The sequence below is a fragment of the Carassius auratus genome, unplaced genomic scaffold (assembly GCF_003368295.1).
Source record: "Carassius auratus strain Wakin unplaced genomic scaffold, ASM336829v1 scaf_tig00050854, whole genome shotgun sequence".
Lineage (NCBI taxonomy): Eukaryota > Metazoa > Chordata > Actinopteri > Cypriniformes > Cyprinidae > Carassius > Carassius auratus.
In genome coordinates, this window is record NW_020527172.1 from 14,620 (window position 1) to 40,521 (window position 25,902).

Sequence of the window (25,902 nt, forward strand, 5' to 3'; positions counted from 1 at the left end):
TTTATTAGTTTTTTCTTGCTACTATTTCAGAATTTATCTTAATTTGCTTTAGTTTTAGTTTATTTGTTTAGTTTTTATTCATTTAGTCATTGTAGTACTTCAATTTAATTATTTCCAGGCAATGGTTAGAATTTTTGTTTAGTTTACTTATTTATTGCTAATTAGTACTGGGCATCGATTAATCGTGATTAATCGCGATTAATCGCATCCAAAATAACAGTTTTTTTTTGGTTTTGTTTACATAACATATGTTTGTGTACTGTGTACATTTATCATGCATATATAAATACAGCAGTAATAATATTTAAATATTTCAAATATGGACTTTTTGTTCGAGATAATATATGGTTTTAGTTCCAACACTAGTATTGTGTGTTTGTAAAGTGTTTTTTCTGTGCTGTTTGTCTCTGTGAAGCCGGATCTTCTCCGTGTTCTCTGACGGTGAAGACGAACACGCTGAGCAGCAGCATCCCAAACACATATTACCCAGGTAACACACACTCCACACGCGTGTGCATGCGGCACAAACACGCTCCGGCTGATTTACTGCAGACACAGCGCCTCGGAGCTTAAAATCAAGAAATAATTTTTCTGATTGTTTATAAAAACAAGTCATTTAATCATGATTATAGTAGAAACAGTGAAGGAAATATCTTCTGACTCTGGTCATTGAGCTGGACAGTAGATCTTTGAGATAGAGCTCAGTTAGAGCTGTTCATTGAGACGGACTGATGGTTTGTGTGTTTCTCTGTGTGTGTGTGTGTGTGTGTGTGTGTGTGTGTGTGTGTTTCTCTCTCTCTCCAGACCCCTTCGTCCCCACAGCGATCTTAGGTGAGTCTCGTCTGTGTTCCTCCACATCATGTTGGTTTGATTTGGGTTGTTTTACAGCTTCTCATCAGCTCACCCGTCTGTCTGTCTGTCGCTTCTCTTCCTTTGGCTTCCACCTTCACTCCATCCCATCTGTGATGTCACTTCCTGTCTGACATCTCATTTGCATGCACTGACATGTGGACCGGATGTGGAGGAGTGGATGGATGATGCTGTAGCTGCAGTGATGTTAGTAAATCAATCCCCTGAATTCAGTCGGATTCCACGTTTGAAGCCACGTTTGAAAACTCTAAAAAAAAAAAGCATTAACATTTATAAATCAATACATTTTATTATCAAATTTGTATTAATTAAATTAAAATTATTATTTATATAATTAAATGTATTATTATTATTATTATTATTATTATTATTATTATTATTATTATACACATAACATTATTATTTCAATTGTTTATATTCTTTTAAAATAAATTATATTGTAAATGTAATTATTATTTTATTAAAATGTGTATTCAATTAATATATTGTGTTAATTACTATTAATGTGTTTATTTTATGTTTTTAATGTAGTATTATTATTATTATTATTATTATTATTATTATTAATAATATATATATATTAATCAAGGCAAATAATTAATCAATAAAATTCATTATAAATATTGTTTAATAATAATATATTTTTTTTATTATGAAAGCTGTTTTTGTGAACACCAAGATACTGAGGAGTGCAAGTTTAATAGTTTTAGGGTTTCTTCATCGTCATCATCGTGGCTGACGATGATGATGTTACATTAGACATGAAGAACTGATGAGATGATAAATGCAATAAAAGCACCTGGCGGATGTAAGTGTAAATGCATCCCTCTGTGGTTCTTCAGGTCAGTGCGGTTCCACTGATGCGGTTCATGAGCGAATGCTTTTCTGTGTAAATGTGGAGACGGTTCTGCCGGTGTCGATTTTCCCCTTGGGATGTTTTGTGTAGTTTATGGAGGAGGACGGCTGGATCAGCGTTTCTGTTTTGTTCTCTACATCCACTCCGGTGTTTCTTTGCTTCTCTGCTATTCTCTCTAATGTTTCTTCTGCCTTTAGCAGCTCTTTCTGACCTACTTGTTTTTATTTTTCTTATTTTGCGGCTGTTTATTGGTTTGTTCTAAGATAAAATAGAATAATAAAGGAGGTTTTGTCTCATTTTCACGGCACCTCTACACCGCATTTATCTAAAGCTCCATACCCCAGAGTCGGCCCTCGCAAGGCCTGAGAATTTAATTGAAACATAATGTAATGAAAAATAAGAGCTCAGAGCGATGTATTAAATATGAATGACTCTAGGCTAACGGCACGTGTAAACGATCGCTCGAGCGGGAACAGGTTTACATTACACAATAAAACGGGGGAAAAACAGCAAAGCTTTACCTCCGGCACACAAGGGTTTATGGAGCAGGGAAGATGATGCTGATGTTCAACATGAGCAGAAGCACAATCAACTCAGCTGCTGCTTCAGCACTTCTCAACCGCTTATGCCTTAGGATGTAGATTTTACACTGGACATCAAGTATCTATTGTTCAAATGTCTTCAAATCAAGCACTGCCATTTCTTTGTTTGTTTGTTGCATTTATTATATTTTATATATTTAGCATTTTTGCTATTTAGTATTTTTGCTATTAATACATATTTCCATTTTTCTATTTTATTATTATTATTATTATAATGTTTATCAAAATTTTTATAATTTTTATTTATAACTATTTATTATTATTTGAATTGTAATTAATAATTTAATGCATTAATAATATTTCATTTTTTTAAATCATTTTATTCATTATTTTTAAATGTTTCATTTTATTTATTTATTTGCTGTAATTCTAATTTATAATTAAATGCATTTATTGTATTTATATTTGTTTGTTTATCATAATTTTTTAGAGTTAAATTTTTATATGTTTAATATTTGGGATTTTATTATCATTTTTATAAATGTTTAATATTTTTTACCATTTTTTTATTTTTAATTTTAACTAATAGTTTTTTTTTTTTTTTACAATTTATAGCAATAATAAAATTATTTATTTATGTAGTTAGTTATTTTTATTATATTTTTAATTATCTTCATTTTAAATTCTAATTAAATGCATTTATTGTCTTGAAGCCAGTAATACAATGCACAAAGCACATTGAGTTCAGCAAATATCATCTTAATCCCCATTAAAGTTGTATTTTTGTTTATCATTTTTAAGGGTGAGGTCATGTAATTTGACAAATGATTGGTCTCCGTGTGACCTTTGACCTCAGCACACTCAATCGAGGCAGCTGCTCTGTAGATCTCCATGAAGCGACTGCAATGTTCATCAGTTTTATTTGCATTTCTTCTTTTGTTTTGAAACCCATTTTTCTCCTTCATTGTGATTTGAGTCCCATAACACCTGGATCCCCGATCGCCCTGCGACTGATCAGAGCTCTGCTAGTTCTCTTTGGTGTATTTGTTGCTTATACCCTGTCTCCTCTCTCTCTCTCTCTCTCTTCTCTCTGGCTGTCTCTCGCTCTCTCTCTGTCTCTCGTTTAACCTCTAATGTATCTGCTTAAAAAGTCCCCATTAATGGTAAGTTCATCAGCGTGACAGAGGTTGTGTGTTTCATTAGTGTCCCATTCCTCTACCTCCATTGGCTTTACAGCATCACTAGTCCACCTCATCTTCATCATCATCCTCCTCCCGTGTTCATCTTCATCGTGTTTCTGCTCTTTGATTTGGCTTGTTGTGCTTTGGCCCGTGTGGCTCTGAACATCCATCATCACACGCTCGATTATCCGCTCATGCTTTGCTGTTGATTGACAGCACCCAGGCCTCATGGCAGATCTCAGATCAGGGTCGAAACAGACAGACAGGCCGATTCTAGCTGTGTTTCTTTGAAGTTTTATCACGTGATATTTCACAAAGGAATGAACGAGCGGGGCAGTCAATCGATTCCCTCCCTCCACATCCACTCATCCACCCTTCCTGCAACGTCGTGTCATGATCATCCATCGCCAATGAATGGGAAACCAATCAAGCGCTTTCTTTTACACTGATTGATTAACTGAAAAAATTCAGGCAATTAAGGCAAAGACACTACAGGAGAAACATTGCACTGCTCAAAACACACAAGCGTTTACATTATTGCACTTTATCTATTGTCATCTGTAGATTTTAGTTACAATACATATATTTAAAAGTTTTAATCTCCACTTCACCTGCTCTAACATTCACCAAAACTTAGAGTTTTATTCCGCTCTATATTCTGAAGATTTTTCCTGAGGGGTTTCTTCATATATCATTCACACTGATTAATACAACAATTTACTCCTAAAAACGTGGTAAAAATGCACATTTTTAAAGGCAATTAGCTTGTTTCTCCACTGCAGCAGCACTTACATTCACCAAAACTTAGGGTTTTATTTATATCTACATTCTGAACGTTTTTACCAATGGGTTTGTTCATATATCATTCACACTGATTAATACAACAATTTACTCCTAAAAACGTGGTAAAATGCACATTTTTAAAGGCAATTAGCTTGTTTCTCCACTGCAGCAGCACTTACATTCACCAAAACTTAGAGTTTTATTCCTCTCTATATTCTGAAGGTTTTTACCAAGGGGTTTGTTCATATATCATTCACAATGATTTATATATCATTTTAGTCCTAAAAACAAGGTAAAAATGCATATCTTTAAAGGCGGTGAGGTTTTATCTCCACTTCAGTAATACTTGCACATTCCAAAAATTAGAGTTTTATTAATATCTTTATTCTCAAGGTTTTTACTGAGGGGTTTGTTAATTTATTATTCACCCTGAGTTATACAACATTTCAGTCCCAAAAACAAGGTAGAAATGCATATCTTTAACGTTGGTGAGGTTTTATTTCCACTTCAGTAACACTTGCACATTCCAAAACTTAGAGTTTTATTCCTATCTATATTCTAAGGGGTTTTAGTGAGGGGGTTTGTTTATTTACCAATTACACTGATTTATACAACATTTAATTCCTAAAAAACATGGCGAAAATGTATTATTTTCTGTCTGTTGACAGTATTTTCTGATTTATGGAGTGATAAGATGAGAAATCCAAAAATCATTTGAGATAAAAAAAACTTTATCTCTGTTAAGTCAACCAAATCAAACAATAATTTTCATCCTGGCTTTATCTATTGTTCAGATTTATGTTCTGGAAATGTATGCAAATTAAAGAATATAAAATAATAATAACATCATAAAATAAAAACTACAACCAGAAAAAAACAATATTGGAACTAACAAAAATGTGAAAGCACTACAAAATTATAAAAACTTTAAAGTTACCATGAAAGCAGAAAACATAAAAATTAAGTCTGATTCAAAATACTACCAAAAACTATACAAGTATCTCTTAAAAAAATAATGCCTTAAAAACAATGCTTTGGTGATAATTATTAACTACATTTCTGTCCTTTTCACCTGAAGTGTCTTGCCTTACTTATACAAAAAGAAAAGTTTATCCAAAAATGTACATTTTGTCTTTATTTGCTTACTCTCATGTTGTTCCAAACCTCAAAGATGTTAATTTTCTGTTATGTTTCTGGATTTACACTGAATAACTGCTTAAATTTCAGTCTGTCTCTTACATAGAGCATCATATCCCTGCTGAAAAAAAGGGCTAAAACCATTCTTAGCTGGTTGGCTGGTTTAACAGGCTGGTGGGTTGGAGGATTGGAAGACCAGCTTAAGCCAGCTACATCCAGTTTAGGCTGAGTTTCAGAGGCTAGGGTTATATGAATTAGTTTTTTTTATAAATAAAACTATATAAACTTATATTGATTATTTCAAAAATTTGTATTATAATATATATATATATATATATATATATATATATATATATATATATATATATATATATATATATATATATAAAATATTTGTATATTATTAGTTTTCATATTATATTATATTATGTATTTATATTATTAACATAATTTCACATTGAAATCACAGCATGCAGGTTTGGAATAATATGAGTCTGAATAAATAATGGCGCATTTTTATTGTTAGTGAAGTATTCTTTTGATTATTGATTTTGTACATTTAAATTTGTTAGGGTCTGTTTGCGAAGTCATGTGACTGAAGTCACTGTAAAAGGAAGCGTAAGTGTTACTGTAAGCATGACTTGTTTCACCACCACAATGTCATTGCATATATTTTCTGACCTGTGTTGCAGACGAGACTCAAACCCTGACCAGTGACACCAGCAGCCTTGTGCAGTCTCACACGCACACACACTCTTCACACACACACTCGCTGTGCAAGCGCGAGGCCGTGGACGTGCCGTACCAGACGGGCCAGCTGCATCCCGCCATCCGTGTGGCCGACCTTCTGCAGCACATCACGCAGATGAAATGCGCCGAGGGCTACGGCTTCAAAGAGGAGTATGAGGTAAGAGCTCATCGATCCTGTCATCCTCACTGCCGCTCATTCCTGAGAGTAAAACTCTTAAAATGTTTGTAGTTACAAAATAAAAAAAATCTAAGTTTATAAAAATGCTAAGAGAACACGATCAATGTGTATTTTTTTGTCCCCCTTAATAACTGTTTTTTAAGAATGTAAAGTTCCTGAAACATCTAGAATCACAAAATCATGGTAAAAAAATAAATAAATAAAATAAAACCTTACAGAAGAAACACTGCTGGTGATATATTAGCATATATATATATATATATAAGAGAGCTTTCATGTATTGTGTGGGACAGGGTCAAAGAGGTTGAGAAGCACTGATCTTCATCATCCTCATCATCCTCATTCACTCCTGTCACGTCTCTCCTGGTTCTCCCATCACCTCCTCTCTCTTGTCTCCCCTGGTTCTCCCATCTCCTCCTCTCTTGTCTCTCCTGGTCCTCCCACCCCCTCCTCTCTCGTCTCTCCTGGTTCTCCCATCGCCTCTTCTCTCGTCTCTCCTGGTCCTCCCATCGCCTCTTCTCTTGTCTCTCCTGATTCTCCCATCACCTCCTCTCTCTTCTCCCCTGGTTCTCCCATCACCTCCTCTCTCATCTCCCCTGGTCCTCCCATCACCTCATCTCTCCTGGTCCTCCCATCCCCTCCTCTCTCGTCTCCCCTGGTTCTCCCATCACCTCCTCTCTCGTCTCCCCTGGTTCTCCCATCACCTCCTCTCACCTGGTCCTCCCATCCCCTACTCTCTCATCTCCCCTGGTTCTCCCATTACCTCCTCTCTCGTCTCCCCTGGTTCTCCCATCGCCTCCTCTCTCTCATCTCCCCTGGTTCACCCATCGCCTCCTCTCTTCTCTCCCCTGGTTCTCCCATTGCCTCCTCTCTCGTCTCTCCTGGTTCTCCCATCGCCTCCTCTCTCGTCTCCCCTGGTTCTCCCATCACCTCCTGTCTCCTGGTTCTCCCATCACCTCCTCTCTCCTCTCCCCTGGTTCTCCCATGGCCTCCTCTCTCATCTCTCCTGGTTCTCCCATGGCCTCCTCTCACATCTGCCCTGGTTCTCCCATCCCCTCCTCTCTCCTCTCATCTGGTCCTCCCATCCCCTCCTCTCTCCTCTCCCGTGGTTCTCCCATCGCCTCCTCTCTCGTCTCTCCTGGTTCTCCCATCGCCTCCCATCCCCTCCTCTCTCCTCTCCTCTGGTCCTCCCATCCCCTCCTCTCTCCTCTCCCCTGGTTCTCCCATCGCCTCCTCTCTCGTCTCCCCTGGTTCTCCCATCGCCTCCTCTGTCATCTCCCCTGGTTCTCCCATCGCCTCCTCAAACGTCTCCCCTGGTTCTCCCATCGCTTCCTCAAACGTCTCCCCTGGTTCTCCCATCGCCTCCTCTCTCGTCTCCCCTGGTTCTCCCATCGCCTCCTCAAACGTCTCCCCTGGTTCTCCCATCGCTTCCTCAAACGTCTCCCCTGGTTCTCCCATCGCCTCCTCTCTCGTCTCCCCTGGTTCTCCCATCGCCTCCTCAAACGTCTCCCCTGGTTCTCCCATCGCCTCCTCAAACGTCTCTCCTGGTTCTCCCATCGCCTCCTCTCACGTCTCCCCTGGTTCTCCCATCGCCTCCTCTCTCATCTCCCCTGGTCCCCCCATCCCCTCCTCTCTCCTCTCCCCTGGTCCCCCCATCCCCTCCTCTCTCCTCTCCCCTGGTTCTCCCATCCCCTCCTCTCTCCTCTCCCCTGGTCCTCCCGTCACCTCCTGTCTCCTCTCCCCTGGTCCTCCCATCTCCTCCTCTCTCGTCTCTCCTGGTTCTCCCATCGCCTCCTCCCTCGTCTCCCCTGCTCTCACATCTCCCCTGGTTCTCCCATCGCCTCCTCTCTCGTCTCTCCTGGTTCTCCCATCGCCTCCTCTCACATCTGCCCTGGTTCTCCCATCGCCTCCTCTCACATCTCCCCTGGTTCTCCCATCGCCTCCTCTCTCGTCTCCCCTGGTTCTCCCATCGCCTCCTCAAACGTCTCCCCTGGTTCTCCCATCGCTTCCTCAAACGTCTCCCCTGGTTCTCCCATCGCCTCCTCTCACGTCTCCCCTGGTTCTCCCATCGCCTCCTCTCTCGTCTCCCCTGGTTCTCCCATCGCCTCCTCTCTCATCTCCCCTGGTCCCCTCATCCCCTCCTCTCTCCTCTCCCCTGGTCCTCCCATCCCCTCCTCTCTCCTCTCACCTGGTTCTCCCATCCCCTCCTCTCTCCTCTCCCCTGGTCCTCCCATCCCCTCCTCTCTCCTCTCCCCTGGTTCTCCCATCCCCTCCTCTCTCATCTCCCCTGGTCCCCTCATCCCCTCCTCTCTCCTCTCCCCTGGTCCTCCCATCCCCTCCTCTCTCCTCTCCCCTGGTTCTCCCATCACCTCCTCTCTCCTCTCCCCTGGTTCTCCCATCTCCTCCTTTCTCGTCTCTCCTGTTTCTCCCATCGCCTCCTCTCTCGTCTCCCCTGGTTCTCCCATCGCCTCCTCCCTCGTCTCCCCTGCTCTCACATCTCCCCTGGTTCTCCCATCGCCTCCTCTCTCGTCTCTCCTGGTTCTCCCATCGCCTCCTCTCACATCTGCCCTGGTTCTCCCATCGCCTCCTCTCTCGTCTCTCCTGGTTCTCCCATCGCCTCCTCTCACATCTGCCCTGGTTCTCCCATCGCCTCCTCTTACATCTCCCCTGGTTCTCCCATCACCTCCTCTCCTATCCTCCATCTCCAGTCAGGTTCTCTCTGCTGTATTATAGATTAAGATGTCAGGCACACAGTGACAAAAACACACCTGGCCTTTGTGAAGCCTCCAGGGTTCATATAATGACGTGTGTGTGTGTGTGTGTGTGTGTGTGTGTGTGTGTGTGTGTGTGTGCGTGTGCGTGCGTGCATGCATGTGTGTGTGTGTGTGCGTGCATGCGTGTGTGTGTGTGTGTGTGGATTGTGTTATTGTTGACTTACACACTGTGTCTCTCTCTTCTGGTTCTGTTGGTTCTCTTTGGAGCAGATCAATGAGGTAAGATCAAACTTCGTTTGGTTCTTTTGTAACTGAGAGACACTGATGATGATGATGTTGATAATGAAGACTGTGATTTGTGTGAAAGCATTTGATGGACATATCCGAACATGGCTGGACTGTGTTTGTGTGTGTGTGTGTGTGTGTGTGTGTATTTCTCCTGGTCATATGACTCACATCCAGCATAATGAGAGTCACTCGACTGAAGATTCTCTCTGTCTGTGTGTGTGTGTGTGTGTTTTCATCTGCTCACCTCCCTTCACAAATTATGAGAGATTCTAAGGCTCTTCATTTTCATTTTGTTAAAATCACGTTCATTCCTCTGCACAAACTCAGAGTGGTGATTACTGACGGCTATTGAGCGTCTGAATTGACCTTTTGACCCCGAGACTCCCATCATCCAAAACAATATCTCAAGAGAAAGTTTTGCTTTCAAGACATTTTTAGTTTCTTTTCCAGGAGTTTTAAGAGCTGAATGTTCTGCAGTGTTCCTGCTGTTTTTAACCTGTCAGTCTGCAAAATTTTCCAGTCATTCATGATTTACTGGATCAGGGTTTTTACAAACACTTTTACTTGCAATTTCTATCCAATAAAATACCTTAGCATGTGGAATAACTTGGAAAATGTATATTTGTAAAAAATTATTTATATTCAGTTTAGGATTTTTTTTTTTATTTCCATGACTTTTTCTCATACTGTTTATCCAGGTTCCCCAAGAATCCTGTTTCTTCAATGAAAAATATAGTGCGATTGTTGAGGGTTTTAATTAATATAAGAAGTGCCTTGATTTTTAATTGTTTTCGCTTATATTTAAAAGCTTGTTTTGTTTGAAATAATTTGAAATCAGTTTCAGTTGAAACTTCTGGAATCACAAAATTAAATTAAATTAACTTAAATTAACAACTTTAAAGTAAATTAGATTAAATTAAATTAACACAAGATAAAGTTGCAATTTGAACTTATATTTCTTTTTTAAGAATGTACAATTCTTAAAGCATCTGAAATCACAAAATTAATCATGGTTAATAAAATTATAAAATATATAAATTTATGATGTTCTTAATCTTAAAATGGTCATATATTAGTGATTTGTTATGGGATATGTTGGACTCTTATAGAAATAGGTTAAAGTGTATAAAGTGTAGTCTCACAGGAGTTTTCTGATTGAACATTTTGGTCTGTGATGTTTTTCAAGAACTTCTGCTTCAGCATTTTTTTTTGTAATCATAAATCCATCAGTTGAACGATTGAAAAATGAAAATAAAACACATAAAGTGATGAAGTTGAGCTTCTAAAGTGCCAATCATGCTGATGATCTGGGTTAGATGTGAGCGATCATTAGTTAAGTTTTCTGGCATGAATTAATGATGGGAATGCAGATGAATCATTGGTCTCTGAGGAGTCACATGGTCAAAGGAAGTGTCGTCAGTCATCTGCTCGAATCGATGTCAAACTGCTCTTCATCTTCATAACATTAAATAACCGTTTGATTCCAAAGAGAAGAACAAAGGAGCTCGTCTCATTAGGAGATCTTTCCATTGTGTTCTGAATATTAAAGTTATAGAGGGAGAAAAACAACTAGATCTGTAGAACGTTTCCATTCAGTAAAACACAGTCTGAGCACACAGATGAACATTAATTCTTCCTGTTGATGCTCGATTATAATCAAATGTTGAAAAAAAAAAAAAAAAAATAGTTGCCAAGGCAACATTCCCCATAAATGAAAATAAATGAAAATTAATGAATTTATGAAATGTAACTAAAATTAAAGTAAAAAATTCAATTTATACTAACAAAAACTATAATACTACAGACATAATAGTGACATAAAGAGTGTGTTTTTAAAGGTCGCTGCTTCAGCTGATGTGATGTTCATTCACATTGTTTCTAGATTATGGTGTAGAGTGATCAGATGCATTTAAAATAATTGCTAAAAGCTTCATTGGCCAAAGAAATGTACTTTTCACAATAAATAAATACATTTCGGTGTTTATTGACATTTGTGTGTATGTGTGTGTGTGTATTTGCTGATAAAAGCCTTTAAAACTACCATTATTCATTATACATCTTATCATTGTTTTTCAGTATACCATGGAAACATAGAAAAATAAGCTAATAAATACTGAACCAGCAAGCTTTGCAAAGCACAACATTTATGTCTCTGCCAAAACTTCCATCAGATGCTCTTCATCCCACCATCATCAGATACGACACTCATTTCCACCTCATGATATCTGTCTCACCTGTGTGGGTGAGTGTGAGTGTGTGTGTGTGTGTGTGTGTGTGTGTGTGTGTGTGTGTGTGTGTGAGTGATTGAGTGAGTGTGAGAGTGAGTGTGAGTGAGAGAGTGAGTGTGAGTGAGAGTGAGTGATTGAGTGAGTGTGAGAGTGAGTGTGAGTGAGAGAGTGAGTGTGAGTGAGAGTGAGTGAGGGTGAGTAAGAGTGAGTGTGAGTGTGAGAGTGAGTGTGAGTGAGTGTGAGTGAGTTTGTGAGTGAGTGGTTGAGTGAGTGAGGGTGAGTGAGTGTGCGTGTGAGAGTGAGTGTGAGTGTGTGTGAGTGAGTGAGTGAGAGTGTTTGTGAGTGAGTGTGTGAGTGTGAGTGTGTGTGAGTAAGTGAGTGAGTGTGAGTGAGTGAGTGAGTGAGTGAGAGGGTTTGTGAGTGAGTGAGTGAGTGAGTGAGTTTGTGTGAGTGAGTGAGGGTGAGTGAGTTTGAGTGAGTGAGTGTGAGTGAGTGAGTAAGAGTGAGTGAGTAAGAGTGAGTGCGTGAGAGTGAGTGCGTGAGAGTGAGTGTGTGAGAGTGAGTATGAGTGAGTGCGTGAGAGTGAGTGAGTGAGTCTGTGTGAGTGAGAGTGAGAGTGAGTGAGTGTGTGAGAGTGAGTGAGTGAGTGAGTGAGAGTGAGTGAGTGAGTGAGTGAGTCTGTTAGTGTGAGTGAGTCTGAGTGAGTGAGTGTGAGTGTGTGTGAGTGAGTGAGTGAGAGTGTTTGTGAGTGAGTGAGTGAGTGAGTGAGTGAGTTAGTGTGAGTGTGTGTGAGTGAGTGAGGGTGAGTGAAGGTGAGTGAGTTTGAGTGAGTGAGTGTGAGTGAGTGAGTAAGAGTGAGTGAGTAAGAGTGAGTGCGTGAGAGTGAGTGTGTGAGAGTGAGTATGAGTGAGTGCGTGAGAGTGAGTGAGTGAGTCTGTGTGAGTGAGTGAGTGAGTGAGTGAGTGAGTAAGAGTGAGTGCGTGAGTGTGTGAGAGTGAGTGAGTGAGTGTGAGTGAGTGAGTGAGTCTGTGAATGTGAGTGAGTGAGTGTGTGAGTGAGAGTGAGTGAGTGAGTGAGTGAGTGAGTCTGTTAGTGTGAGTGAGTCTGAGTGAGTGAGTGTGAGTGTGTGTGAGTGAGTGAGTGAGAGTGTTTGTGAGTGAGTGTGTGAGTGCGTGAGTGTGAGTGTGAGTGTGTGTGAGTAAGTGAGTGAGTGTGAGTGAGTGAGTGAGTGAGAGGGTTTGTGAGTGAGTGAGTGAGTGAGTTAGTGTGAGTGTGTGTGAGTGAGTGAGTGAGAGGGTTTGTGAGTGAAGGTGAGTGAGTTTGAGTGAGTGAGTGTGAGTGAGTGAGTAAGAGTGAGTGAGTAAGAGTGAGTGCGTGAGAGTGAGTGTGTGAGAGTGAGTATGAGTGAGTGCGTGAGAGTGAGTGAGTGAGTCTGTGTGAGTGAGAGTGAGTGAGAGTGAGTGAGTGTGTGTGAGTGAGTGAGTGAGTGAGTGAGTAAGAGTGAGTGCGTGAGTGTGTGAGAGTGAGAGTGAGTGAGTGAGTGTGAGTGAGTGAGTGAGTCTGTGAGTGTGAGTGAGTGAGTGTGAGTGAGTGAGTGAGTCTGTGAGTGTGAGTGAGTGAGTGTGAGTGAGTGAGAGTGAGTGAGTGAGTGAGTCTGTGTGAGTGTGAGTGAGTGAGTTTGAGTGAGTGAGTGTGAGTGAGTGAGTAAGAGTGAGTGCGTGAGAGTGAGTGTGTGAGTGAGTGAGTCTGTTAGTGTGAGTGAGTGAGTCTGAGTGAGTGAGAGTGAGTGCGTGAGAGTGAGTGAGTGAGTGAGTGAGTGAGAGTGAGTGAGTGAGTGAGTCAGTGTGAGTGAGTGAGTGAGTGAGTGTGTGTGTGTGTGTTCATTCAGATCAGCTTTTTAAATCAGTTTTTTGTCTTGTTTTTCAGTAAAAACTGAATTTTCTTGAGAAGCTGTTGTTTAAGCAGAGGTTAAACTGAATGTAATGAGGTTTATGGTTAAATTACAGCTCACACGCCGTTTATTTCTGTAATTCATCACATATAATTTTTTTAAGAATGGATAAGAATTCTTTTTAATGGAAAACAAGGCGAAATATCGCAGTGATTGTTTTTCCTTCAGTTTCTTTAGTTAACGTTGAGCAGCGCTGCACTGCTGGGATTCGTGCTCTTTATGACGAGGTTTTTGATTCTCAGATGAGACGTGTCTGTTTCACCTGTGTGTGAAGCATGGATGGCTCCGAGGGGAACAGTTGTGTGTGTTAGCTGCTCTGACCTCGTCCCGTTGTCCTCGGCGTACAGGACTGAAGCAGATGTGGAGCTGGACTGATGTGGTTTCTGCTGTCTCTCATGTGTCTCCGTCTCTCTGTGTGTTTCTGTCTCCTCAGAGCTTCTTCGAGGGTCAGTCTGCACCCTGGGATTCAGCCAAGAAAGACGAGAACCGCATGAAGAACCGCTACGGGAACATCATTGCATGTGTGTATCAGTCAGTGTTCTTCATCATGTGATGCCTTTCTGCCGTTTGACTGTTCTGCTATTCATGATTCTATCATTGCTTATGTCAAATCAACTTTTATGTGTAATATAAAAGAATATAAAGTATATCAAATATCATTTGGATTTCTTTTAAAGCAGCTGGATCTCAAAAATACAAGCATTAAATTATTATGAAATACAGATCAATAGTATTACACTGTTAATTCTTTATTGATAACATTTTTTATAGTTTGAATAAATAAATTTAAAAAAAAACAAAGAAACCTGGATGTAATTTAAAGCAGCTGTATCTAAAAAAAATATTATTGTTAGTTTTATTATTATTTTTATATATTTTATATATTATTTATTTTTATTTTATTTTTCTCAAATGCTCTAATGTAGCCCAATCAACAATATATCATATATACTGGTCATATGTATTACTAAATATAAAAACTGAACTATTATATAGGTTGAGAGCTGTGAGGTTGTGAAAATCTCTAGATTAGTAGATTTTGCGTATCATGTGTGTGAGAGACATTTACACAGATATACACAGCATTTAGAGTGTAATCATGTCAGAGACGCTGACGTCCGTCTGTGTGTGTGTGTGTGTGTGTGTGTCTACAGATGATCACTCACGCGTGCGGCTGCAGAATCTGGACGGCGAGCAGAACTCTGATTATATTAATGCTAATTATGTTGATGTGAGTACAGAAGCAGCAGTGACCTTCTCACAAAGGTCACCACACACACACACACACACACAGACACACATCTAGCCACACTCACATTATATCAAGAGCACAAGCACACACACTCACACACACACCAACTGAGTCTGGTTTCTCCTGACGAGTCTTCAACAGATAAACTGATGATGATGACATCACTGAATCAGTTTAGCTGAAAATTACATGTTTTTTTTTATTTTCCTCTTGCATTATTGACTAAATATTTTCCTGTTTAACACTGTAAAGCTGCTTTGATACAATCAGTACTTTATAAATCAAAATAACATTGTCAGTCAAATCCTCTGCCTGTTATTACAATCTCAACTTTTGGTGTCACCACAAATTCAGATGTTCAGATTCACAGAATCAGCTTTACTGACCCTTATACACACACACACACACTCACAAACGCTCACACACACACACACACACACACACACACACACACACACACAGGTGAGACAGATATCATGAGGTGGAAATGAGTGTCGTATCTGATGATGGTGGGATGAAGAGCATCTGATGGAAGTTGATGAAGTGATGATGTGATGTGATGGTCTGTGTGTGTTTCAGGGCTATCACCGGCCGAATCACTACATCGCTACACAAGGTGAGAGCCTGACATCATTTCCTCTGTGAGTGTGTGTGTGTGTGTGTGTGCGCGCATGTGTATGTCTGTCTAGAGGCAGATGCCCAAAGTCCACTGGGTCTTATTTGGTTAGATTGAGTGTGTGTGTGTGTGTGTGTGTTGAGCTGCCCTTCACGTCTCCGGAGCGATTAATCAGGTCTGGCTGTGATGTGTGGCACACGAGTGGCATATTAAATAAATGGATTAACAGAGGTGCGTTTGTCACTCGTCTAATCTGGCCTGCCGAGGGCCGGCGGTGGCAGCAGAGACACACTCAGGGGTTAAAGCTGATGGATGTGTGCGTGTGTGTCTGTCTGTCTCTGTGTGTGTGTGTGTCTGTCTGTCTGTCTCTCTGTGTGTGTGTTTGTGTGTGTGTGTTAGGTCTCTAAAGCAGATTCAATCTGCCGATGTGATGTGGGGAGTTGCATAATTAACTGTTTATTAGAGCATTGCATGCTGCTCTCCTCTGTGTCTCAATTAAAGCACACTTATACACACACACACACACACACGAGAGCCCAGCGTGTTTCGTTGCATACTAACACATCCATCTCACTCTCTTCAAATATCATCAAAGGGCTTTATTGCCACAACTGTTTTACAAACAAAATCAGCAAACCACTTTAAAGATGTACAATCATATTTTAGATCATTTATTTTCAAATATATTTTATGTACTGTAGTTTAGATGTGTTTCAATATATGAACTATTCATTTCAGATGTGTCGAGGCATATGCTTTTAATTTTTTTAAACATTTATTAAAAATCAAAACACTGCCTGTTATAAGATCATAAGTTTTGTGTTGGTAATTTTATTAATATTTTTTTAAAGAAGTCTCTTCTGCTCAAGGATGCATTTATTTGATCAAAAACACAGTTAAAAAATATGAAATATTATTCTAATGTAAATCATCTGTTTTCTGTGTGAATCTGTGTTAAAGTGTAATATATTTCTGTGATGCTCCGCTGTATTTTCAGCATCATTCCTCCAGTCTTCAGTGTCACGTGATCTTCAGAAATCAGAATAATATGATGATTTACTGCTCAAGAAACATTTCTGATTATTATCAATGCTGAACACAGTTGTGCTGCTCAATATTTCTGTGGAAACTGTGATGCATTAAATTTTTCAGGATTCACAGATGAATAGAAAGTTCAAAAGAGCAGCGTTTATTTGAAATAGAAATCTTTTCTTACATTATAAATGTCTTGACTGTCACTTTTGATAAATTTAATGCATACTTAATGATTAAAAGTAGTGGTTTCTTTGAAAACTGTTCATTATTTACATTTATATGATTTAAATAAATTAAATTACTTATATAGTCATATATAATATGTGGACATTATCTATTCAGATGGGCAATTTCTATATATATATACATACATGCAGCTTCAGATAGATGTCTCAGTGGCGCCTGAGGCATTCGCTCGTCTTCCTCTTCTCTAATTCCCTCTGTCTCTCTGTCACTCCATCATTAAACGTGTTGCATCTTTAAATGTGAGGCAATAACAGCTTTAACGAATGCAGGGCTTCAGACTGATTTCATAAAGGACTTCAGGATGGGTTTATGAGCCGACAGGAGCTGGACTTCAGCATCAGGATTCTCTGAGAGCTGCAGCGATACATAATTCATCATCTTCTCTCTGAGCTTGACACGAGAGACAGACAGACAGGAGTGAAGCGTGGGAACAGAAGCGGTCCTGAGACGGAGCCCTGGGGTCGAGGTGTGAGACGTACCGGGAGAAACCCAGGGCTGATGGGAAATTTTTACCTCTGTGCGCTTGTAAGAGAATAATGTATGAAGACTGTCACTGTCGAGAGATCTGACCGGATAAAAGACCATCACTTTAGCCAATGAGAAGAAACGATTCCTCTTCTGCTGCAGGAGAGAGACTCAACTAATGGAAGAGTTCTGCCGAAAAACAGCTTTCTGTCATCCTTTACTCAAAATTACTTCAACTTGTACTAATATTGAAAAGAAATATATATAGAAATCAGGAAGATCAGAATCAGAATGTATAGTTCGTGCATTAAAAATATATCCGTCAAAACCAACACAATGCATTCAGAACAGAAAACAGAAAATGGAGACGCCACACATTTCAAATCATTTTGTTTTAAGAAGCATTTCAACATTGCATAGAATACTGATGTTCATTTTTATTTGATTTATCACTCAGTGGGTTATTGATCCATTTATTAATGTGTCTTTGGAAGAATTTTGTCCTTCAAATGCATTTAAATGCACAAATTGTGTTATTTCTGATTTACTATATAGGTAATGCCCTTCTTTCCTTCTTTTCGGAAAGCAGTGTCTTAGTCCAAACATCTGGAAGTATTAGGTTTCTCTTAAATATAATAACATGTTATTGTTATGGGGATTTGAAAAGATCTATCGTAAACTAATAACTATTTATTTCTTAGCCAGCGGCAAGTATTCAGTAAAGCGACTGATTTCCCATGAGTGTGTTTTATCGATATTCTGGGTTCTTGACGAACGTGATAAAATGAATAATCTGTTTTTTGATAATGGATTATTATAAAACATGCTGGAGATGATCGAAATCCTTTCTGTGAAATGTAGTTTATTTTGTGTTACTCAAAGACTGACATGCTCGGCTTGTCAAAGATTATACATTCAGCTGTAGCTAATTTGTAGACTTTTTTAAATCAAGTTTTTAATCGTGAAAGGACTGGTTTTGATGCACAAAAAAGTTTTTATTGTATCTCATTACAAAAATATTTTATTTAATCCCATAAAAATGCACATCCTGTCATACATAATAGTGAAAAATCACTTTTTAAAACTTATTCAACTATTACCCTTTAGCAAATTCAAACGTGCACACACACACACACACACACTCAAACAGAGACTAAATAAATGTACAAAGAACAAAAAACAGTATAAAGGTTTTTTAGAAGGGTTTTTAAAAGTGGCAAATAAATGAACAGAATGCAATTTTTTGGGTGAGCTCACACCTTAATGAGATTTGACGTGTGTGTGTGTGTGTGAGAGAGAGAGAGAGCGAGAGAGAGAGAGTGTGAGAATGTGATGTTCTGTGTGTGTGTGTGTGTGTGTGTGCGTGATGTTCTCTGCTGAGGTTTGGAGCTGCAGCTGTCAGTCCAGTTGAGCTTCTCACACACACACACACACACACACACACTCTCTCTCTCTCTCTCTCTCTGGCAGTAAGTGCAGCTCTGGACTCTGCAGCAGCTTGAGCTCACAGTTATTAGATCAGTGTAAGAAAACCTGCAAAAAGCAGTAAATCATCAGTAACTCTCCCTCGTTCATTAGTGTGGTTCAGTCCTCACTTGTAGTGCTGATAGTGATGTGATAAACCGCTAGTCCTGAGCACTAGTGCAGCGCTCGTGCTCCAGTCGTGAACCATTCCTCAAATCAAGCGTCTGATACACAACCCTAGCATCCATCCAGTGCACTATGGAGTCAATATAATGCCGTATATATACGCAAAAAAAAAAAAAAGTTTTGTAAAAGAAAATGAAGTGTAGCAAAACATAAATAAAAAAAAAAAAAAAAAATTTTCTGCGCGTCTCTCTTTTTGTGGTTTTGACGTGGGGGTGAAGTCAAGCGAATAAAAAGAAACGATCCACTCACAAGCCTCTGCTCATCAGGACCTGGATCAGTGAGCTGCGTCTCGCACCGATGATGTCACTTCCAGGGAGCCATGTTGTACACGCCCCCGTCCCTTGGCTCCGCCTCCACGTCAAAACAGTGCCACAGAGCGAGACACGCAGAAAAATGAATCGCAAAGGGAAAACGGTATCGCAAGCTCAAACTAAACTGACACGCAAAATAAAAGCAGCGTTGCAAATACATTAATAGATATGACCATATTGCAAAATCATTGCTTTCGCGCTGTTTTTTTTTTTTTTTGCAACACTTAATTTTTTCTTTGTTTACTTTTGCAATTATTTGCAAAAAGCTAAATTATTTTCCACAATACTTTAATTTTTGTTTTCAAAACCTTATTTCATTTTGCAACACTTAATTTTTTGCGTATATATATATATACGGCATTATATTGACTCCATAGAGCACCTTAGCAACCACATAACAACGCACTGACAGTCTCAGCAGGTGGAGCAGCAGTCTCCTCTGGATTTATTGCTCTGTTTTGATGTTTAGTGACTATAGTTTTAGTAAAAGCAGGTGAGCAATGCTGCAGTGTGTGTGTGTGTGTGTGTTGCAAACATGTAATATTAATGAGCATACAGCGACTTACTGTCTATCGGTCTGTTTTATATTATGCTGTTATTGGAGATTTCAGCAGCTCTCTCTCTCTCACACACACACACACACACACACTCACACACACATCAGATGAGAAATGGTGGGTTTCCAGAAATGACTGTCAGCAGCTCTTGACAGCTGAAGTTTGTGATACGGGATGTGTGTGCAGTTTTTACCCCTTTTTGGCAGAATCTTCAGACTTCAGCATAAAGTTTCTTCTTGTTTTTTTTCCCTCTCTCTCTTTTTTTTGCTGAAACTTCTCCAATAAGTTCAGTAGCACATTTGTTTTCGTGGTAATGTGCAGTTGAAGATATTCTGGGAATGAAGCACCAGGTGCGCGTCGGTCTTGACTTTGAGCTCGACCGTCATTGAGTGTTTGCGGTGCTTTCTCGTGTGAAAGACTCTTGATTGGAGCGAGAGAAGCTCCCTGCTGTTACTGCTTCACATTAGTGCTTTTAGTTTTTGGCATCAGTCTTATTTGGCCAATATTAAGATCGGATAATATCAGGTCTTTATTTTAACTTTTCTTTTTCTGTGTACTGCATATTCATGCATGTTTCCTAAAAGATTATTAAAATCATTAAAGCTAAGTAGATGAAAGCTAAGTTATGATTTTAACAGACTTAGCTGTTATACTTACATCTTTTCACCAGTGTTGCATTTCATTCACATCCTCCATTTTATTATTATTAATGAATTAATTAATTAGTTTGTGTATTCACACATGTATTTATATATTAATTTATGTATTATTTTGTATAGCATGTTTCACAATGCACGTGGTTGCACAGAAAAGATTAGTTTTAATAAACAATGTATTTATCACATGTATCAGGTTAGAGCTGGACTATAAGTTCATTTACATTCAAAGATGATAAAAACAATAGTATTGGTATTAGTTTGTGGTAATTAATCGCAGGTTATGAAACCTGCAATGTTTTGGTTTAAATAAAGTGTGTTTCGGTGTCTTGACACATTTGATTAATATTGGTAATGATTCAAATTACTTATAGTGAGGTTTAAGATTTTAGTTATTGGTAGTTTAACCAGAAAGTCATTTTAAATCATGCTTTAATACTTATTTACATAATACATAAGACATACATTTATATCTTGCTTGACATGTAAGATATATTGATGGAAAAAACTATTTAAAAAAAGATATATATTATAATTAGAATTTAGTAATAATTAGATTTTATATATAATATATGTATATATATATAAAATAATAAAAAATATATATATTTTCCTGTATTCACAAAAAAATTATATTTTTTTGCATTTGTAAATATTTATTAGTTTTTGTTTTGTAAATAGTTTTTGTTAATTTGTAATTTTTACATTGAAAAATAAGTTCACTCAGACATTTCTAGTAAATTTTACAAATAATTACAAGAAAATTGCAAGTTATGTTGAATTTTAAAGATAAACAAAAAGATAAGATAAAAAAATGTAATAATTTTCTTGGAAAAAATATTTATACTATTAAGATTAATATTTCGTGAAATCCTTTTTTTTTTTTTTTTTTTTTTACATTGTAGTTTTTAGGTATATTTTAATTTTCCAACTAGCTAACGATAATATATGTTTAGGTCTTTTAAATATTTTTATTTGAGTAAATGTGTATTTTGTTTCAAGTCGGAAGATGTTTTTACAGTTTTAGATTTAGTTAATCATTTTAACCCTGTAATGTTGTCCGTTTTGTTTGAGCTCATTTTGAAGAATATAATTCTGTTCTGTAAGATCCAATCAATTAAAAGAGACCGAATATTCAAATCAAAAATCACACTATTTGATACGTGTTGATCAGTGGGTGGCGCTGTGGAGCAGATCCGGTGAGGAGCGAGTCTGTAAGCAGTCAGTGAATCTGCTGCTGCTTCTGAAGGAGCTCGAGGAGGTTCTGTAGCAGATCATTTGCTCGTGTGAAGCAGAAGCATGTCTTCAGATGCCACGCAGATGCTGCAGTTTCTGGAAACACCTCTCCAGACTGTCACACGTGTGTGTTTGTTGGAGATGAGAGCGTGTGTCTGACAGGCTGCGGTGTGGCATTACAAACCCACTCAGCAGATGTCCTGCTCGCCTCCCATCATCCCAGCGTCCCCTGAGACTCGTGGGCCGGCCGAGTGGGAGTGAGAGAAGACATTCGAGCCATCGAGGCGCGCTTCAAACCTCACGACTGACGAACATGGAGATGCTCTTACAGCCTGAATGTGAACTAGTTCAGCTGAACATCAACACACTGTCATAGAGTTTGTGAAAAATCTGCTCCTGTCTTCATATTTGGGTTCCAAGAAGCAGAGATTGTAACATTGTAGCATTAAAGTTCTGTGTGTGTTTGTGATTCAAAGTGACAGTTCACCCTTAAATGAAAATGTGCGGATATTTTACTCATCCTCAGGCCATCCAAGATGACTGTGTTTTCTTCAGAAAAAAGATATTTAACTGAAACCCTGCTCTGTGGTGATTCATACAATGAAAGTCAATAGCTGTCTTCAATAGCTGCCATCACTTTGAGAGTCAAAAACACATAAACAGGCCGCACAGAATCCATCCTCGTGGCTCCTGATGATAGATCGAGGTCTTGAGAGAGAAATTATCAGTCTGTGCAAGAAACTGAACATTATTCACAGCAGTATTAACTGTAATCCAGAACCTCCGGAGTGATGTCTGGTTCATGAACGAATCATTCTTTTGAACTGATTCGGTTTAGTGAACTAGTTGAATCGGTTCATTGAATCGGACTGAATCATGTGAATCAGTTCGTGTCTTGATCTACAGGTTACTGAATCAGAACTCACTTTCAGACGCCTGACAGTCACTCCGACTGGAAATGAGACGATAATATAATCCAGCATCTGTTATGTCATCGTGTGACTGAATGAAACAGTGAATTAAACCAGTTCATTGCAAAACAAACTGCCCAAAAGAATCAGTTCACAGAAAAGAATTGTATTTCTGATTAATTAGTCATTGGTCATTGATCATGTTTGAGTCGGTCGTGTGTTTTCTCTCTTCAGGACCGATGCAGGAGACCGTCATCGACTTCTGGAGGATGGTGTGGCAGGAGAACACGGCAACCATCGTCATGGTGACCAACCTGGTGGAAGTTGGCAGGGTGAGCGTGAAACGGCGACCGTGTGTTTTGAGTGAACATCTGCATCACACATCATCTCACAAATCCACAGCATCCTCTGATGAGTTACATTCACAATCATATCAAGATGCATGTTTCATGTCTGTAGCGCTTTATACGATACGGACTTTCACTGTAATAAACAGGAAAATAAAAGTGTTGATGTTGCAAAGTTCATCAGTTATGAAAAACAGCTCTACAGGAGACGAGAGTCATTATTCAGATCAGTTCTGATCAATAACCAGTGGTGAACAGTACTGTAGCAAACTATTGTTTCCTTGTTACTGTACTTATGTGTATTTTTCAAGTATGTATGTGTGTGTATAATGTCATGGGTATGACACAGGTATTACAAGGAGAGGGTGACTTATGAGAACATAACCCATGTCCCCATTTTTCAAAACACTTATAAATCATACAGAATGAGTTTTTTTGAGAAAGTAAAAATGCACAAAGTTTCCTGTGAGGGTTAGGGTTAGGTGTAGGGTTGGTGAAGGGACATAGAATATACAGTTTCTACAGAATAAAAACCATTACACCTATGGGATGAACACACTTTACACACAAACAAACATGTGCGTGTGTGTGTGTGTGTGTGTGTGTGTGCGTGTGTTTGGCTGGTGTCTGGAATTCAGATGAGTGTGTGAAATCGACTCCCGCTGGATCACTTGCAGAGTAAATGATGCATTCTGGGCTTCATCAATGTGAAGTGGCCAGAAACTGATCAATGAAGCTCATTATCAGACAGAACAGCACAAACCGCCCAGTCTACAGACAGAGTTTCTGACAATTACATTTCATCCTTTTAAACGATAAAACAGTTGTTTATTTAATGTTGTGAATGAGTTTGCACATTTCAGCATTGAATATAGGCACATTTGAAATCAGCTCATTTAATTATACAGTCAGCCTGATTCATTGAATTATTATTAAAGTTCAACATGTTCAAAAGTAGACCAGTAAGACTGAATCAACCTCATCATTTGATTGAATCATTTGCTCATATGCAGTAGATCTGTTGAGGATGATTTCTGGTCATACATTTCAATCAATGTCTTGCTCCTAAAATATGAGTTAAAGACTCAGTAAATCAGTCCTGATGCTCATCGTGCATTTGTTAATCCTAATATAATGTTGTTGATTCTAACGTTTGTCTGGTTCCAGATCAGAAGGGATGTGTTTGTTAATGCTGAGGCTGTGATCGTGGATCTGCTCTGGTCCAGCTGTGCAGATGTGTGTGTGCTGCTCTGTTATATGATGCTGATCTGATGTGAGCTCCAGTCATCTATCTATCTATCATTCTATCCATCATTAATCCCTACATCACCCATCAAGTGTCAATCCCTCCATCCATCATTAGTCCCTCCATCAATCATCCGTTCATCCATCCATCCATCTTTAATCCCTTCATCCCTTATCCATCCATCCATTGTTAATCTCTCTATCAATCATTCATCCATAATTAATCCCTCCATCATCCATCCATCATTAATCCCTCCATCCATTATCCATCATTAATCCCTCCATCCATCCATCCATTTTTTATCCCTCCATCCCTCTTCCATCCATCCATCCATCATTAATCATTCCATCCATTATCCATCATCCATCTTTTATCCATCCATCCTTCATCTATCCATCCATCACTAATCACTCTATCCCTCCTCCATCCATCCATCCATCATTAATCATTCCATCCATTATCCATCATCCATCTTTTATCCATCCATCCTTCATCTATCCATCCATCACTAATCACTCTATCCCTCCTCCATCCATCCATCCATCATTAATCATTCCATCCATTATCCATCATCCTTCATCTATCCATCCATCACTAATCACTCTATCCCTCCTCCATCCATCCATCCATCATTAATCATTCCATCCATTATCCATCATCCATCTTTTATCCATCCATCCTTCATCTATCCATCCATCACTAATCACTCTATCCCTCCTCCATCCATCCATCCATCATTAATCATTCCATCCATTATCCATCCATCCATCTTTTATCCCTCCATCCCTCATCTATCTATCCATCCATCATTAATCTCTCATCAATCATCCATCCATCCATCTTTTATCCCTCCATCCTTCATCTATCCATCCATCATCAATCATCCATCCATATTGTATCCCTCCATCCCTCCTCCATCCATCCATCATTAATCATTCCATCAATCATCCATCCATCCATCTTTTATCCCTCCATCCTTCATCTATCCATCCATCATCAATCATCCATCCATATTTTATCCCTCCATCCCTCCTCCATCCATCCATCATTAATCTCTCCATCAATCATCCATCATCCATCTTTTATTCCTCCATCCCTCGTCTATCAATCCATCATCAATCATCCATCCATCCATCCATATTTTATCCCTCTATCCCTCATCTATCCATCCATCATTAATCTCTCCATCATTAATCTCTCCATCAATCATCCATCCATCCATATTTTATTCCTCCATCCCTCGTCTATCCATCCATCATCAATCATCCATCCATCCATCTTTTATCCCTCCATCCCTCATCTATCCATCCATCATTAATCCCTCCATCAATCATCCCTCTATCCATCCATTCATCTATTGTTAATCCATTTATCGTTCCATCCATCCAAAGTATGATTTTTTAAGATATTTGGTTCACAGGGACACAGTGTAAACCTCATAAACCATGTTTACATTTAAATCCCCATGTCATTATACACATAAACCATACACACACACACACACACTCTTTCTCACTCAGTCACACACAGATTGGGTCCTAATTACTGAAAGGATCTGATGGTTCTTCTGTCATCTGATCCCGGAGGAGGACTCTGAGATGGAGTTGTTTGGAGGTTCGTCTCAGCGGGAGACTCTCGTGTGTCTCCGTCTCGTGTCTCCAATCACATTCCGGCTCTAATGATGCTGGAGAAAATTAAATTTCTGCACCCAAAGTATCGCTGGCGTGAAAGCAAGTGTCACAACCTCCGTGCTTCTCTCTCCCTCTCTCCCTCTCTCCCTCTCTCTCTCTCTCTCTCTGTTGTGCTCGATGTCTTACTGTAAAGCAGATTTTGTAATCATGTTGTCATATATACTGTGCTAATGTTTATTCGTGATCTATTGTATTGGAGAGCGTG

The 25,902-nt window shown here is 39.1% G+C and overlaps 1 pseudogene; it reads left to right on the forward strand.

Moving 5' to 3' along the window:
* Positions 1–25,902, forward strand: part of LOC113089638 (receptor-type tyrosine-protein phosphatase mu-like) — a 46,977-nt pseudogene that overhangs the window by 14,144 nt on the left and 6,931 nt on the right.